The sequence below is a fragment of the Brachyistius frenatus genome, unplaced genomic scaffold (assembly GCF_029030835.1).
Source record: "Brachyistius frenatus isolate BFR_SWC_R1_liver_20210118 unplaced genomic scaffold, ASM2903083v1 Contig_8, whole genome shotgun sequence".
Classification (NCBI taxonomy): domain Eukaryota; kingdom Metazoa; phylum Chordata; class Actinopteri; family Embiotocidae; genus Brachyistius; species Brachyistius frenatus.
Window position 1 is genome coordinate 1,364,306 of NW_027210607.1, and position 14,477 is coordinate 1,378,782.

The 14,477-nt window shown below is 43.3% G+C and overlaps 1 protein-coding gene across 3 annotated transcripts in view; it reads right to left on the reverse strand.

Moving 5' to 3' along the window:
• Window positions 1-14,477, reverse strand: part of LOC138615945 (coiled-coil domain-containing protein 85A-like) — a 28,249-nt gene that overhangs the window by 4,417 nt on the left and 9,355 nt on the right. The window contains exon 3 of one of the 3 annotated variants that reach the window (XR_011310565.1): window positions 109-216. The exons of the other annotated variants lie outside the window; for them this stretch is intronic. The gene's annotated coding sequence lies outside the window, so the exon portion shown is untranslated. The remainder of the gene's footprint in view (window positions 1-108; window positions 217-14,477) is intronic. 3 annotated transcript variants of the gene reach the window in all.

The window sequence follows — 14,477 nt, forward strand, 5'->3', positions numbered from 1 at the left end:
TAAAGAGCAAACACGGACAGTTTTTTGGATCAACATGTGCTACTCCACTTCTCTCTCACTCTCAATTCAACACTGAGACTGCCCTCGTTCTCATGTTGACCTGCTTACGCTTGTGGTCGAGTCCTAGTGGTCCAGGCTGTCACACACACACACAGATAGAACAGGCCTCTGGGCTGGTTCACAGCTGTACGCTCTGCTTTGCTTCAGTGCATCTCACTGAGGGTGTCAGGCAGAATGATGTACAGAACGGAAGGATGAGAAGAAGAGAAGAGAGCGTTAAGACGAAGGAGAGGGAAGATTGGACACACAAACACATAAAAGAGGAACAAAGTGGTGGCTTTTCTGAATTTGAAGAAAATCTTATATATGCAATGCACAATCATAACCACCCACATTTCCACACACACACACACACACACACACACACACACACACACACACACACACACACACACACACACACACACACACACACACACACACACACACACACACACACACACACACAAGGTGATAAGGCTGCATTTATTTGAATACATAACATAAAGCAGGCTTAGCACCAACACCTGCACACTTGTGGTTTTTATGTTCTCACTTCTACAAAGGGATTTTAAATATATGTGTGTGAGAACATGCATGTGAGTGTGTTGTATGTGTGTGTGGGAACCCGTGTGTGTTGATAAGCGTAATTGAATATAAGCTCCATTGATTTGCAAAATGTTTCCATGTTGAAATAATAGATGAAAAAAGTAGCTTCAAAGCTGACTGGAGATGAACTGTCATTGAAGCAGCTGTTGGCCTAGTTAGCAGGCCTGTCCTTAACACTGGACCTCTGATCACGCACACACACAGACTTCTATTACACATGCTAAAGCATGCTCACACACATTTAAACAAGTAGCCTCGACTTGCACATGCATCACACAAGGTTCCATCTTCGTTTGCTCGTACAGCATTTTGTCTTCACTATATCTTTCTTGCTTTCCCCACATTGATACTGTCACACTCATTTTGCCAAGGTAATGCTGCCCTTCATCAGCATCAAAGTAACTGTGTTTTAATAGAGTAGCTGGAATCATGTGTAATATAAATCAGTATTCGTAATAGCCAATGCATCTGTCGATGTGGCTTATTGTATGGTGTGTACTCTTTCTATTGATTTGTCAGCATCAGCTACATCTTAGCTTTGTTGCTATGCTGTGCTGTTGTTGTAGTTCTGCCACTGTAATACCTGCATAACACTTTTTCTTCATGGCTTTAATGACTTCAAATTACAGTATCTGGTGCATTGCGTTTTGTGATCGGCTGATTTGAGCTCAAGTAATAGTATGTTCTTGAAAGACTCCTTGGGGACTGCTTCAGCCTTTAGCTTGCTACCGCCAGTGCAAGCTGCCTCTGTTCTCCGCAGATCCCTAATCATTGCCAGGCGACCACCAATTGTTGTGAAACTACAATTATGATGTCTTCTTGTAATTGCATTGTTTTTGATTTTGCAACTATTTTAGTTTTTTTTAAATAGATTGCTTTGTAACTTGATGACATGTTTCTTTATACAAAATAAATACAGAATTGAGGTTGTACTTTTCTCATCAAGAGATGTTCTACAGAATTTTACGCTGCAGGGTTCTGCTAGGTTTCTGGAGGGCATGGGAAGTGTGTGGGCAGTTATTTAATGAAAAACAATGCAGTTTCACATAAGTTTGGGCTCTTATCATAACAATATACATTTAAAAAAATGCACTGTAATATTTACAAAACATATGTAAAACAAGCCTGATAGTAAATGGATTTGAACTGCAATTTAATCATCCTTCCACAATCAGACTTTATCCACGAGCCAGTTATAGAGGTGGTTATGGTTATAGGCCCAATTTTACTTTCATTTTATCCATATTGTCATTGGTCTGGTCTTTATCAATATGCCTATGTTGTTGTTGTTTTATTTATTTTTTTAAATCCTCATTTAAAAAAAGAATACATTTAGAGAAGGATTACAATCATTTTTTTAAATATTGTTTTTAAATGTGACAAAATATTGGATTCTAAAGCAACAACAGTAATGCCCACCCTTTCATAGAGGCGGACATATGTGAGATTTCAGGACATATGGCTGAAATGTTCTGTTTCAATCCTGTGGAGAAGATGGAAGTCATAATCCTCCAAAATGATGTCCTGCAAAAATCTCAACAGCATCCACAGCATTCCTGGAAACTAGGAAAACCAGAGAACTATAAGAACCTTCAACGAGCAGCTCTTAAAATATCTGCTATATTTGGGTCTACGTAACATTGTGAAGCAGCTTTTTCTGACGCGAATGCCATGAAATGTAACTTCAGAACAAGACTGACAGATGAACATTTAAATTACTCCATAAGTGTGAATTTAAGTGGATGCACTCGTGTTTATTTAGATGCTGTGCACAGATTAAACTGAGAAATCAAATTAAACTTGGAAGAGTTTCTGCTCTTAAGGCCACTACCGCCAGCTTCTCAGTTGCTAAATAAGTCACTGGTTTCCACATAGACATCCTCTGGTCTCTCAGCATTTTTATTATTGGCACACCACATACACTATAGGTTTTAAAAAGGAATAAGACTTGAAGAGAATAAAAAACAATCTGCGTCACTCTAAACTGAAACCATAAGCTAGCCCTTTTGATGAGCTGTGTGAATTGGAAGTTTACTTAGTTTAATGATAAGACTGAGCCAGCATTACCCTCCTAATCACATCTCTCCTCTCCTCCTTCTTCCCACTCATTCCATGTATCCAATCACAGCACACGCCATCTGACATGGGTCATTCAGTTCAAATACGGGGCTCTTTGCTCACTGTCCCTCTTGCTTGTCTCGCAGGCATTTACCGCCACCTCAGCTCTACCTACCACCATGGGGACTCAGATGCCCTCCTGCAGGGCACTCTACAAGGATCTGTTCTGGCCACAATCACGCCAAATGATGTTACACGTTCTGCACCAAAATCTCTATATTCATATTGTCACAACCTTGTCAATGAATTGTTTCATCTCGTATTTATGTGGCGAAGTCTCTTCTAGTTGAACTGAGCTTTTGAAGCTTAACAGTGAAGTCTGCAGTGACACAGTCCCACCTTTCTGCCTAATCACTAACAGCTGTCCAGCTGTTTGAAGTAATAACTCTGACTTAATATGGAAATTACTCAGTGATATTAAAATGTTACATGTGGCATTTTAAGTACCAGAAAGAACTACTTAGGTAGTTCAGATGGTCAGAGGATCTCTGAATGTGGTTGTGCTCACATTTATTTTAGTGACAGTCCAAAAGCTGCAGGTATCCACAACTGTGTGGCTTATGTTTATTATTAGAAGCAGCAGTGTAATATATTGTGCTCCCTTGACAGTGACAAGATGGCTGTGTACTTGGAGCTCTCTATGGCGATACTTTCCACTTATGCAGAGAAATGTGAGCTTGGGCCAGCTGAGCCCAGTGCAAATTACTGTTTTCACCTGCACCTGGAGCACTGATGAAAGAAAACAAAGACAAACACTGACAGAAAAACTGTGTATTTGAATTTAAATAGAAACATTTAAATAGAAACATTTAATTTCTCTGGGACCTTACACTCAGCAGTAATTGTAATCATAACAGGGCATTGTAGAGGATTCAGCTTGTTCATTTTAAAGTCCATTAACAGATGAAGATGACAAAATCCTTTCTCATTTCCTGAATCCCATCTCAAAATAAGCGTGGTATCATTTAAGAGCCACAAATCCTTCAATCCATTTTGCAGCAATTTTAGAAGGGAAGATGTAATGAAGTAACTAACAATACTACTTAAATCAAAACCCTTTGGTGATCTTACCTCCCTTCTCTTTGTCTTAAAATTATATTACTTTACAACATTTGTGGGTAATCAGTGGAAATCGAATGTGGCAAAGGCAAAAAGAGAAAGAAAATAAATAGTTTTACTGCCTCCAAAAACTGCTTTAAGAAGCACAACATTTTGTACAAATTTCAACAGAAAGCAAGGACTTCTGTCAAACTTATTGAAGTTTCTATGAGATTGTAATGATAACAATAAACAGAGATTAGGGAGAGGGGACTAGATAAGGACAGACCTGGAAGAAGGGAAGAATCCTTTCAAATCTTACACTTTTAATTTCCACTCAGAGGATCATTGGAAATATTTAAAGTAACACAATACCAGAAATCCATACATTTAATGGTCATTCTATTTGGCTAAATGCTCCAGACACGTGTTTACTAGAATTGAAATAACAGAAGCATGGGAAAAAGTGATTTAAGAAAATGTGACCTTCCTCACAGGAGGTGAACTCAGTTTAAATATGATTCCACAATTACCTGTAATGAAAAAAACTCCAAAACGCACGCTGTCAATGACTCCATAGTTGTATACGTCCCACTCTGCAGACATTAAAGGTCTTCACAAGTTAAAAAAAAAAAATTGGTCCCCATCAAAAATTAACGCATTTATTTAAAAAAAAAAGAGACATCTGATTGAAGGTGGCACTGGGCAGAACCAGACTTGACTCAATCAGATCCAAATCAGATTCTAGCCTGTCGGCACACCACTGTCTTAAACTGCAATTTCAAGAAATGGCCACATGTCATATTGTAACTGGGAACTGTCCTGCAGCGTGAAGCCACTTAAACTGAACATAACACACAATCCTGTGACAACTGCGTACTACACCTTTACTCTTTCTTATTACTAAGAAGACTGCTGGATCTGTGTCAGAGCAGCTTATAAAAAACTCTCTAATTGAAGAGACAGTCAGACGGATGATGGACCTTCATGAAAAAATGAAAAGTGAGATCATTTATGGAGAAGGAGAGGAAATGACAGCAGGAGGAAGGATGAGTGAACGTTAGATGGAGAATGTCAGCGTGTAGATGGACAATCACAGAGGTGCATTGCCAGCTTAATCCCTCCTTCCTAGTTTGAGGATCTCTAGGGGGCAGTTTGACACCAAATCAGACCAAGTTCACTTTATGTATGCGAGCGCGCACACACACACACACACACACATGCACACATTCATTCCACAAATTCAATTAGACCAGCACAGGCTAAATGGTCGTATCTGAACAGTGAAAGCTTGTTACATGAAGCCTTTAAGCCATGTGTGTGTGTGTGAGAGAGAGAGAATTCAAAGCAGAATAATTCTGTCCATTTTTACACCACAGCTAACTGACAGAGTAAGGAGCAGGGACAGATGACCCTCCCATTATGGTTTTGTTTATAGAGATGCTGTGTTGCTGTTGTTACAGATTCAGGTTTCATTTCTATGTAGATGACAAAGGGAACGACGGTTAAGATGTGAATGTTGCTGCTGCAAAACCTTTACACTGTGCGCACTGCATGCACAGACAGGGGATAAAACATGGTCTGTGTCAGGGAACGCATGCATGAAGCATGTGGGTTAGTTTACTGTCTAACTTGATCCCGAATCGTCTTGACAACATGTTATCACAGGCAACAATAATTAGAAATTGTTAGACCTCAAGGCATGATTGGAAACTCATCCCTGAATGGTTTGTATATTGGATTCTAAATTCAGACAAAACCTTAGAAGTCATATTCTAACCATAAAGTTACTCTGACCTTGACTTGACCTCCAGTACAACTGTGAGGAACTTTGGAGTTATTTTTGGCCAAGATATGTCCTATAAATTCACACATAAAGCAATTATCTTGGAATGTCTTCTTGCACAAAATCAAAACATCTTTCAGAATAATGTCAAAAACTAGTACATGCAGTTTTTTCCTCCAGACGATTGTAATTCATTCCTATCTGGATCTACAAATTTCCCTCTGAAAAACCTGCAATCGATCCACAATACTGATGAAATTTAGCCAGTGAGATAATATTTCTCCCATATAAGCCTCTCTTTATTGGCTTCTAGTAAAACCAAGAATATAATTTAAAACCCTTCAGTTATGTGGTGGAGTATTTTTCCAGGCAAGCACACAGACTCGAGGTATAAGTTCCAAAAAATACTGTCTTTATTGTCCAAAAAATAAAGAAACAAAAAACTACAAACCAAAAGGTGGCACCGAGCGTGTCCACTTTACGTCCAGTCGGGAGGGCAACTCAACCGACAGCTCCAGGGGGACACGGGTAACAGGGCAGCCGGCAGACCAGCGGAAGTGACGGCGTCAACAATCCTCCAAGCCGGGAGGGCAACTCCACCTACTGGTGATTTTGACGGGGATATCCGCAGGAGACACAGAGGCCGGAGGAACGGGAACGGGAACAGGACTGACAGAGAGCTGACGGGGAGCAGACGGAAGACGGACGGGTGGCTAACAAAAATGAACCGACAACCAGAGTTGTGCAGGGGCAGGTTACATATAGTCTGGGGAGGTGATCAGGGAGATGCAGCACACCTGCAGGTGGTGATCAGGGGTGAGTGGCTGCATCTGCTGGGACTGGTGAGGGGCGTGGCCACGGGAGGTGAGTGGCGTGGCCACAGACAAAGACAGGGGACACAGGAGGAGAGGTGATTGGGGGCAAAATGGAGGACAAAACTGAACTCCTGACAGTACCCCCCCCTCAAAGGGAGCCTCTCGGCGACCAAAACTGGACCGGACCGGGAGGAGGGGGGACCGGAGGAGGGACAGAGGACCACACTAACACAAGACAGGAAACCTAGGTGGACGGAAGAAGGCCACGGGGCAGGGAGGCCTGGGGTGACCGCGCCGGAGGACGGCCACGGGGCAGGTCAGGTTCAGGTGACCGCTCCGGAGGACGGCCACGGGGCAGGACGGACTGGGGTGACCGCGCCGGAGGACGGCCACGGGGCAGGTCAGGTTCAGGTGACCGCTCCGGAGGACGGCCACGGGGCAGGGCGGACTGGGGTGACCGTACCGGAGGACGGCCACGGGGCAGGACAGGTTCGGGGAATCTCTCCGGAGGACGGCCACGGGGCAGGACGGGTTCAGGGGTGACCGCTCCGGAAGACGGCCATGGGCTAGGGCGGACTGGGGTGACCGCTCCGGAGGACGGCCACGGGGCAGGACAGGTTCAGGGGATCTCTCCGGAGGACGGCCAGGGGGCAGGACGGGTTCAGGGGACCTCTCCGGAGGACGCCCACGGGGCAGGACGGGCTCGGGGGACCTCTCCGGAGGACGCCCACGAGGCAGGATGGGCTCGGGGGACCTCTCCGGAGGACGACGACGAGGCAGGGCTTCGACCGCGATGGAGGACGGAGCCGGAGGGACAACATTCCTGGAGGACGGAGGCGGGGCGGCGACCGCGCTGGAGGCCGGAGCGACGACCGAACAGGTGGACGGAGCAGGAGGCGGGGCGGCGTCCGCGCCTGAGGCCGGAGCCGGAGGCACGACCTCGCCGGAGGACGGGGCCGGAGGCGTGGCGCCAACCTCGCCGGAGGCTGAGCGACGACATCCCTGGAGGACGGAGCAGGAGGCGGGGCGGCGTCCTCGCGTGAGGCCAGAGCCGGAGGCACGACTTCGCCGGAGGACGGGGCCGGAGGCGGGGCGCCGACCTCGCCGGAGGCAGCAGGGGCCGGTGGCATGGCGACGACCGTGCAGGAGGATGGAGCCGGAGGCGGGGCGTCGACCGCGCCAGAGGCAGCAGGGGCCGGTGGCGTGGCGACGACCGCACAGGAGGATGGAGGAGGGGGCGGGGCGTCGACCACCCTGAAGGCAGCAGGGGCCGGTGGCGTGGCGTCGACCACCCTGGAGGACGGAGCCAGAGGCGTGGCGACGACCATGCCGGAGGACGGGGCCGGAGGCGTGGCGACGACCGCACCGGAGGCAGCAGGGGCCGGTGGCGTGGCGACGACCGCACGGGAGGATGGAGCCGGAGGCGTGGTGACGACCACCCTGGAAGCAGCAGGAGCTGGAAGAGGGGCATCGACCACCCTGGAGGACGGAGTCGGAGGCGGGGCGACGACCACGCCAGAGGATGGGGCCAGAGGCGTGGCGACGATAGGCCATGCTGCAGGTACTTGAGAGCCAACGCCCAGGCCCGGATGGCGTCCGGATCTCTCGCCGGCGCTGCGGGGGTAGAGAGTTCGTAGTGGGGACCGACGGGGCTGTAGGCTCGCCCGTAGCGACCGACGGGGCTGAGGGCTCGCCCGTAGCGACCGACGGGGCTGACAGCTACACGTCCAGGGATTAAGGGCGCAGCAGGACCGGATGGCCGGTGACCCCGGCGTCGCCGCCTCCTTCTGGGGGGTCCCAGAAGGCCAGGCGGGTTCCCTCGAACCCAGTCCGGGGTTCAGCGGAAACCGTGTCATTTAAGCGGGCCTGATTGGAAAAATATTGAAATAAAGTCACGTATTTAGGATTCGAGTCTGTGGCTGCTGGGTCCCTCCGTGGTCGGTTCATTCTGTTATGTGGTGGAGTATTTTTCCAGGCAAGCACACAGACTCGAGGTATAAGTTCCAAAAAATACTGTCTTTATTGTCCAAAAAATAAACAAACAAAAAACTACAAACCAAAAGGTGGCACCGAGCGTGTCCACTTTACGTCCAGTCAGGAGGGCAACTCAACCGACAGCTCCAGGGGGACACGGGTAACAGGGCAGCCGGCAGACCAGCGGAAGGGACGGCGTCAACAATCCTCCAAGCCGGGAGGGCAACTCCACCGACTGGTGATTTTGACCGGGATTTCCGCAGGAGACACAGAGGCCGGAGGAACGGGAACAGGAACAGGACTGACGGAGAGCTGACGGGGAGCAGACGGAAGACGGACGGGTGGCTAACAAAAATGAACCGACAACCAGAGTTGTGCAGGGGCAGGGTACATATAGTCTGGGGAGGTGATCAGGGAGATGCAGCACACCTGCAGGTGGTGATCAGGGATGAGTGGCTGCATCTGCTGGGACTGGTGAGGGGCGTGGCCACGGGAGGTGAGTGGCGTGGCCACAGACAAAGACAGGGGACACAGGAGGAGAGGTGATCGGGGGCAAAATGGAGGACAAAACTGAACTCCTGACACCTTCTTCCTGCGTAAGAAAAACCTTAATGACTATAAACGCCAACATATACTGTATTAAAGATCTCATTATCCTAATAGAATCGCTCTCAGAGTGCAGGCTTATTTGTGGTTCCTCGTGTTTCCAAAAGTAGAACGGGAGGCATACCCTTTAGCTATCATTCCTCTCTCCTTTGGAACCAGAAGCCAGTTTGGGGTTAAAAAAAAGTTTAAAAATTCATCACATTTTTACTGTCTGTAAGTCTTTTTACCAGTCCTTTGTTATTCAGGGAGCGGATAAGAGTGTGTTGTTGGTGTTTTTCCATGACTGTTTTCACTGACCAATCACTCAATTCTCTCAAGTTTCATCACCAAAGTTCAAAGTAGAGCCATAGTGCGCATATGTCTATGGCAGGGGGAAGGAAACGTAGTTCCTGTCTTATTTCGACTGATTCTGGTGAAAGTGTAGTTTTTTTTTCCTGTTGATAATACAATACACATTTACTTTAAATTACTGTCTTTAAATATCGATCTTTTAATAACCAAATTGATACTAGAAGAGAAACGTTTGGAATCGGAAGTATTGATATTTTTTGTATTAATGGGCACACTAGAAGGACATATTCCAAGCGATAAATGCAGAAGAACTTTTTCATAAGGTAGTTCTCATCTCAATGACAAAAGACAGAAAAAATATTATGATGATAGATTTAGAAAATATGGGATAAATCTTTAATGTCCAGCTGACAGTGTCCACAGGTTTTAACGAGAGTAAAAAAAAACAAAATTTAACTTCCGAATTTTTATTTTTTTTCTTCCAAATAATCCTCCTCCAAACTATTGTTATTATGCCGGCCTTTAAAAAAACCCAGTTAGCTTTTGTTTAAAGGTAACAGGAGATTATAGGTATACCGATTGTGATTATACACTTATGAAAACATAATTAGCGTAAATATGTATTCCATTTCTACCCATACATCCCCTAAATCTTACAAACTTTTTTTTAAAGTTATACAAGATAACGGAATTTTGTTTATATGTTGATGTATGTTTGTCGATTATGTAGGTCTGTTTAGTTGCAAGGCTATGTAATTGGGATACATGTAAGTGTGATCTTTTTGTGTTCAGTGTTTAAAGCTTGAAAGATACCAAACTATATTTAATGATAGCATTGACTAACTCCACTAAATTTCCTCACACTTCACTGTACATATACTGGAAATTAATGTTCAAAAGTCAGTGTCTGAATCTCATTTCAGGAGTTGAGAGGAGTGGTGATGATACTGAAAACAGCAGCACACACAGTTGAGTCACTTCTCAGGCTGAAGCCTCATTGCATTGGAGGTGCCCCCTCCCGAGGGGGGAGTCACAATCTATCACATCCTCATCAATAATAAGCCCCCCCCCCCCCAACCCCACCAGAGAAATACACGGTAGAGTGTGTTTAAGTGTGTATAATTGCTGCTGCTGATTAGAAGTGTGTGTGCATTAGCTTGTATGTGACTGCATACTTGTTGTGCTTCTGTAAGTGGGTGTGTGTACATATCTGTATGGACATGTTTAAATGAGATTGCATGCTTATGTAATGTGCCATTGTGTATGTGTGTTATCGGCCGTGTGTGCATGCCCTTAGCTCTGCCATGTATGCTTCGATCAAGAAAGATGTTGGGCTCCAAATGAAGTGAAGAGAGTCTTCTGTTCTCCTCCTCTGCAAGAACAAAGACTTTATCCAAAACCCACCATCATTTGTACTGAGGCCTGCTTTGGCTATGTACCAAGCCTAATGAGTTTTGCCTGCTAATTCTTCCCATCTGATTCAGCACATATCCACCCTGGGCTGGCAGCCACACCAGCTGGGCTCAACAGAACATCTCTACTAGAAAAAGGAAGACACAACTCGTTTATCCATGCCATCCATGCTGTTTTTTTTTTTCAAACCAAAGCTCTTACAGTAAAAGTGAATGAAACCAAAAGTTATGTTGTCTTGAAAGAGCCACTGCAAAACATCATGTGGAAGTTTGTCATGGGTAGTACTAACGGCAGTTAGGCTGAGCGTCTTCTCTCAAGTTCTGAGAAAAAAAAACCTGAAGATGTCACAGGGATGTGATACAAGTTTTAAAGACATGGGCAACTCATTAGGCAGGGAAAAATACCAATGTTGAAATACAATCCTTTCCTTTAGATCACTGCCATTCAAGTTACATTATGGGGGATGATCCAGACTTTTGGGTAATTGCAACATACTGGGGAATAAAAGTCAGGATACATTCGTCTCAGGGCCCCAGTTTTATTCTGCCTTGGCAACGCGCAGGCGCGCAATCATAATAAAACAGCTTTAGCTGCAGTGCCTTAATTGCCTTATTCCTTAGTTTTTAAATGGCCACTCAATGGCCTTGCACAGCTGGCTAAATTACTAAACCAGATGAGTTGGTGAAACGTTTTTTTTTTTTAAATGTTACCCTTTTGCGTGTAATTTAATTGTAATTCATTTGTAGTTCATCCGAGTACCTTTTATATTTTATTGCTGACATTGGCTACTGCGTCATGACCATCAACTGTATATAAAAGTGGATGTAGTTTCCTGGTCAGAAAAAATGAGGCCAATGCTAAAGGGCCATAAACTGCAATACCACCGAGGGCCACTCGAGGTTGGCTCCAAAAAGCCTCCGGCTCCATAGATTCCTATTCAACTTCTCTAATGAAATACAAAGTCAATCATTTTTTTTTACACAAGTTATAATTATTAGTTTACCTCATAAAATAGCAACACAAAAACAATGAAGTGATCCTTCATTTGTCCAATTTTACAAAAGCTTGCAACTTCTGAAATGTCAGTCTTTATGCTGTAGTAGTAGGAACATCACAATACCAGAGCTCTGGTATTGCCAATACTGATACCAATGGTATACCAATATCATTGAAATTCCATGATTATTGATACCAAATTCAATACCAACCAATAAATATGTTGTAAATCAAATTAATGTAACTTAACATAAACACTTTTTTTTTTTTTTTTTTAAATGGCTTGTGCTATCGCTATATTAGCCTGAATAAGCTAACGATAACCTTTCTGACCGCATGTTATCAATTTTCTGACCAAATGTCAACAACTGTCTCAACTTCAGTTCTGTGTACAGATCTGGATGCCTGTCTTTGAGGTGCTTCAAAAGGTTTTAGGTGTGTCAGTATTTTCAGTCCATACAACACTGACGCTACTTTTGCTACCTATGCTACCACAGAAAATCAAATTCTGACATGTTTCCAGATTTTGGCATCAATTTAGTACGTTATCTGTTTTTTGTGACCTTCTCAATAGGTTAGGATTAAATGTGATACGATGAAGCACATCTCTGTGTAAGTGAAAATCACTCTGAAAATTTCAATATATTTTTTGTTTCCAATATGTAAGTCTTATATAACATGATCATAATAAAACAATAATGATTATGACATATCAGAAAGTTACTATTTGTTGCTACATTATGTTTTACCTACATACTTGGCTGATCGTAACTAACTCTATAAAAACAATCATAGTTTTTTTTAAGCTGCTGTTATCTTATCAATGTCAATAACCCCAAATTACCTCAAAATACCTTCAGAAAGGATTTTGTTGAGACCATGGAACTGAAGAACCATTAATAATTCACAACACCCAGTGCTGCCATGAAGGCCCGTCTCATTCGTTGATGATAGTACTTTGACTGTGTGATGGTTCCGAAGTTCATCTGAATTTTTGTCACCAAACCATTTCCTCTTTATTGAAGTCACTTGCCTTCATGGAACAAACTTCACTGTGGAGCGCTTTCTGCAGTGCCTGTTATTTCTATGTGAAAGTTAACCACGGAACGTCTATCGTCCCGTTCTGCTGCCTATCGGTATTAAGTAGACTAATCACGTCAATAAGTTGGAATGCTCCCACTATCAAGATATGCATTTTATAAACCATAAGAAAAGTAAAACTGATATTTTTGGGAAATTCTACAACATGGAACACCTCTGGTTTACTGTCAAATAAAATACACACCTCATTTAATGCCCCAGCAGACAGCCTGAGGGTTACATCTGTTCTGTAAACAACACGTATTGTTACGAGCTGAACTCCTATAAAGGGGAGGGGGGGAACACACAGCGCCTATTCAATTATAAGGCTGCAGTATAGACAGACCGTTGAAATTAATGACCTCAACTTGTAAAGGTGCTGGTACTTGATGGAGGCCGTTTAATGAGGATTTACACTCCCTGTGTGCAGGGCCCTGGATAGAAAATCAAGGTATGGGCAATCTGCCTGGTCACCGTGGGGCAGTATGACCCCAGAACCCACATGGTACGCCGATATTTTTTTTAATAAAAAATTAGTGTTTATTTTTTATTTAAAAACAACAACAAGATATACATAATACAACAATATGTAAACAAAATAGGAATTGAAGATAAAATTCTTGAAATAAATAAATTATTGTGTTTATGATCAGTATCAATGTTAACAAAAAATATTTGAGTGAGTGGAACATATTTTTAATATACGGTATTTCTATGGCAAGTTTGTTATTCTCTGAAGTACTGAGAGTGAATTTTATTTTTTAGGTTTTTTAAATCTGACAAAAATAATTATTTAAATATATATTAATATATATTATTTATTTTATATTATTTATTTTATATATATATAATTTTTTGATATACAGTGAACCCTCGCTATAACGCAGTTCACCTTTCACGGTCTCGCTGCTTCATGGATTTGCATCGTGCATTGAAATCACATTACGACTATATGTAACGTAGATATATTTAATGTCCAGTTCTATCTATTTCAATTGTAAAATAAAGGTTACTACTTCACGGATTTCGCCTATCACGGTTTTTATTTGGAACGTAACCCCCGCGAAAAACGAGGGTTCACTGTATATCAAAATGTGATAACAGAAATTAAGAAAAAACACCCTGAGCATATATTCACTTTCATTCTTTTTTATATATATAACTATATATATATATATACACAAACAAACACACACTCTCTTCCCACTTAGAATACTCCAATGCTCTTTGGCAGAACATCTGTGGAGAGATGAGGAGTTACTAAACGTTAAATTCTTCTAAAAACATATGTTTGGTACTGTTTGGTAGTAATATATATGAAAAGGAATACAGCATCTCAGCTTACAGTACTGTACATTCAGCCACTATTGTTTCCTGGTAACAGCTGAGTCAGGGATCCTGCATCTACCTAAGGTACAAAGCTATTTCCCAAGGCCTAAGCTGTAATATAAAGCACTTCCACAGCACAGGAGAAATCATTACTGTTCCTGGACTACCAGAGTGTCACACCAATGTTACACTCATATTTTTAGCAAACTGAACTAAACATTTTGGTGACGATACATTTTGGACTAAACATGTTTTTTATTTGGCTATCATGTAAAATAAATCCTCCTGCAATCCCTGATTTTAGACTTCCACAAATAGCTTCTCTAAAGAATAATGGTGTGAAGGACCTATTTTAATGTTCTTATTCTTTATGGGTTGAAGGA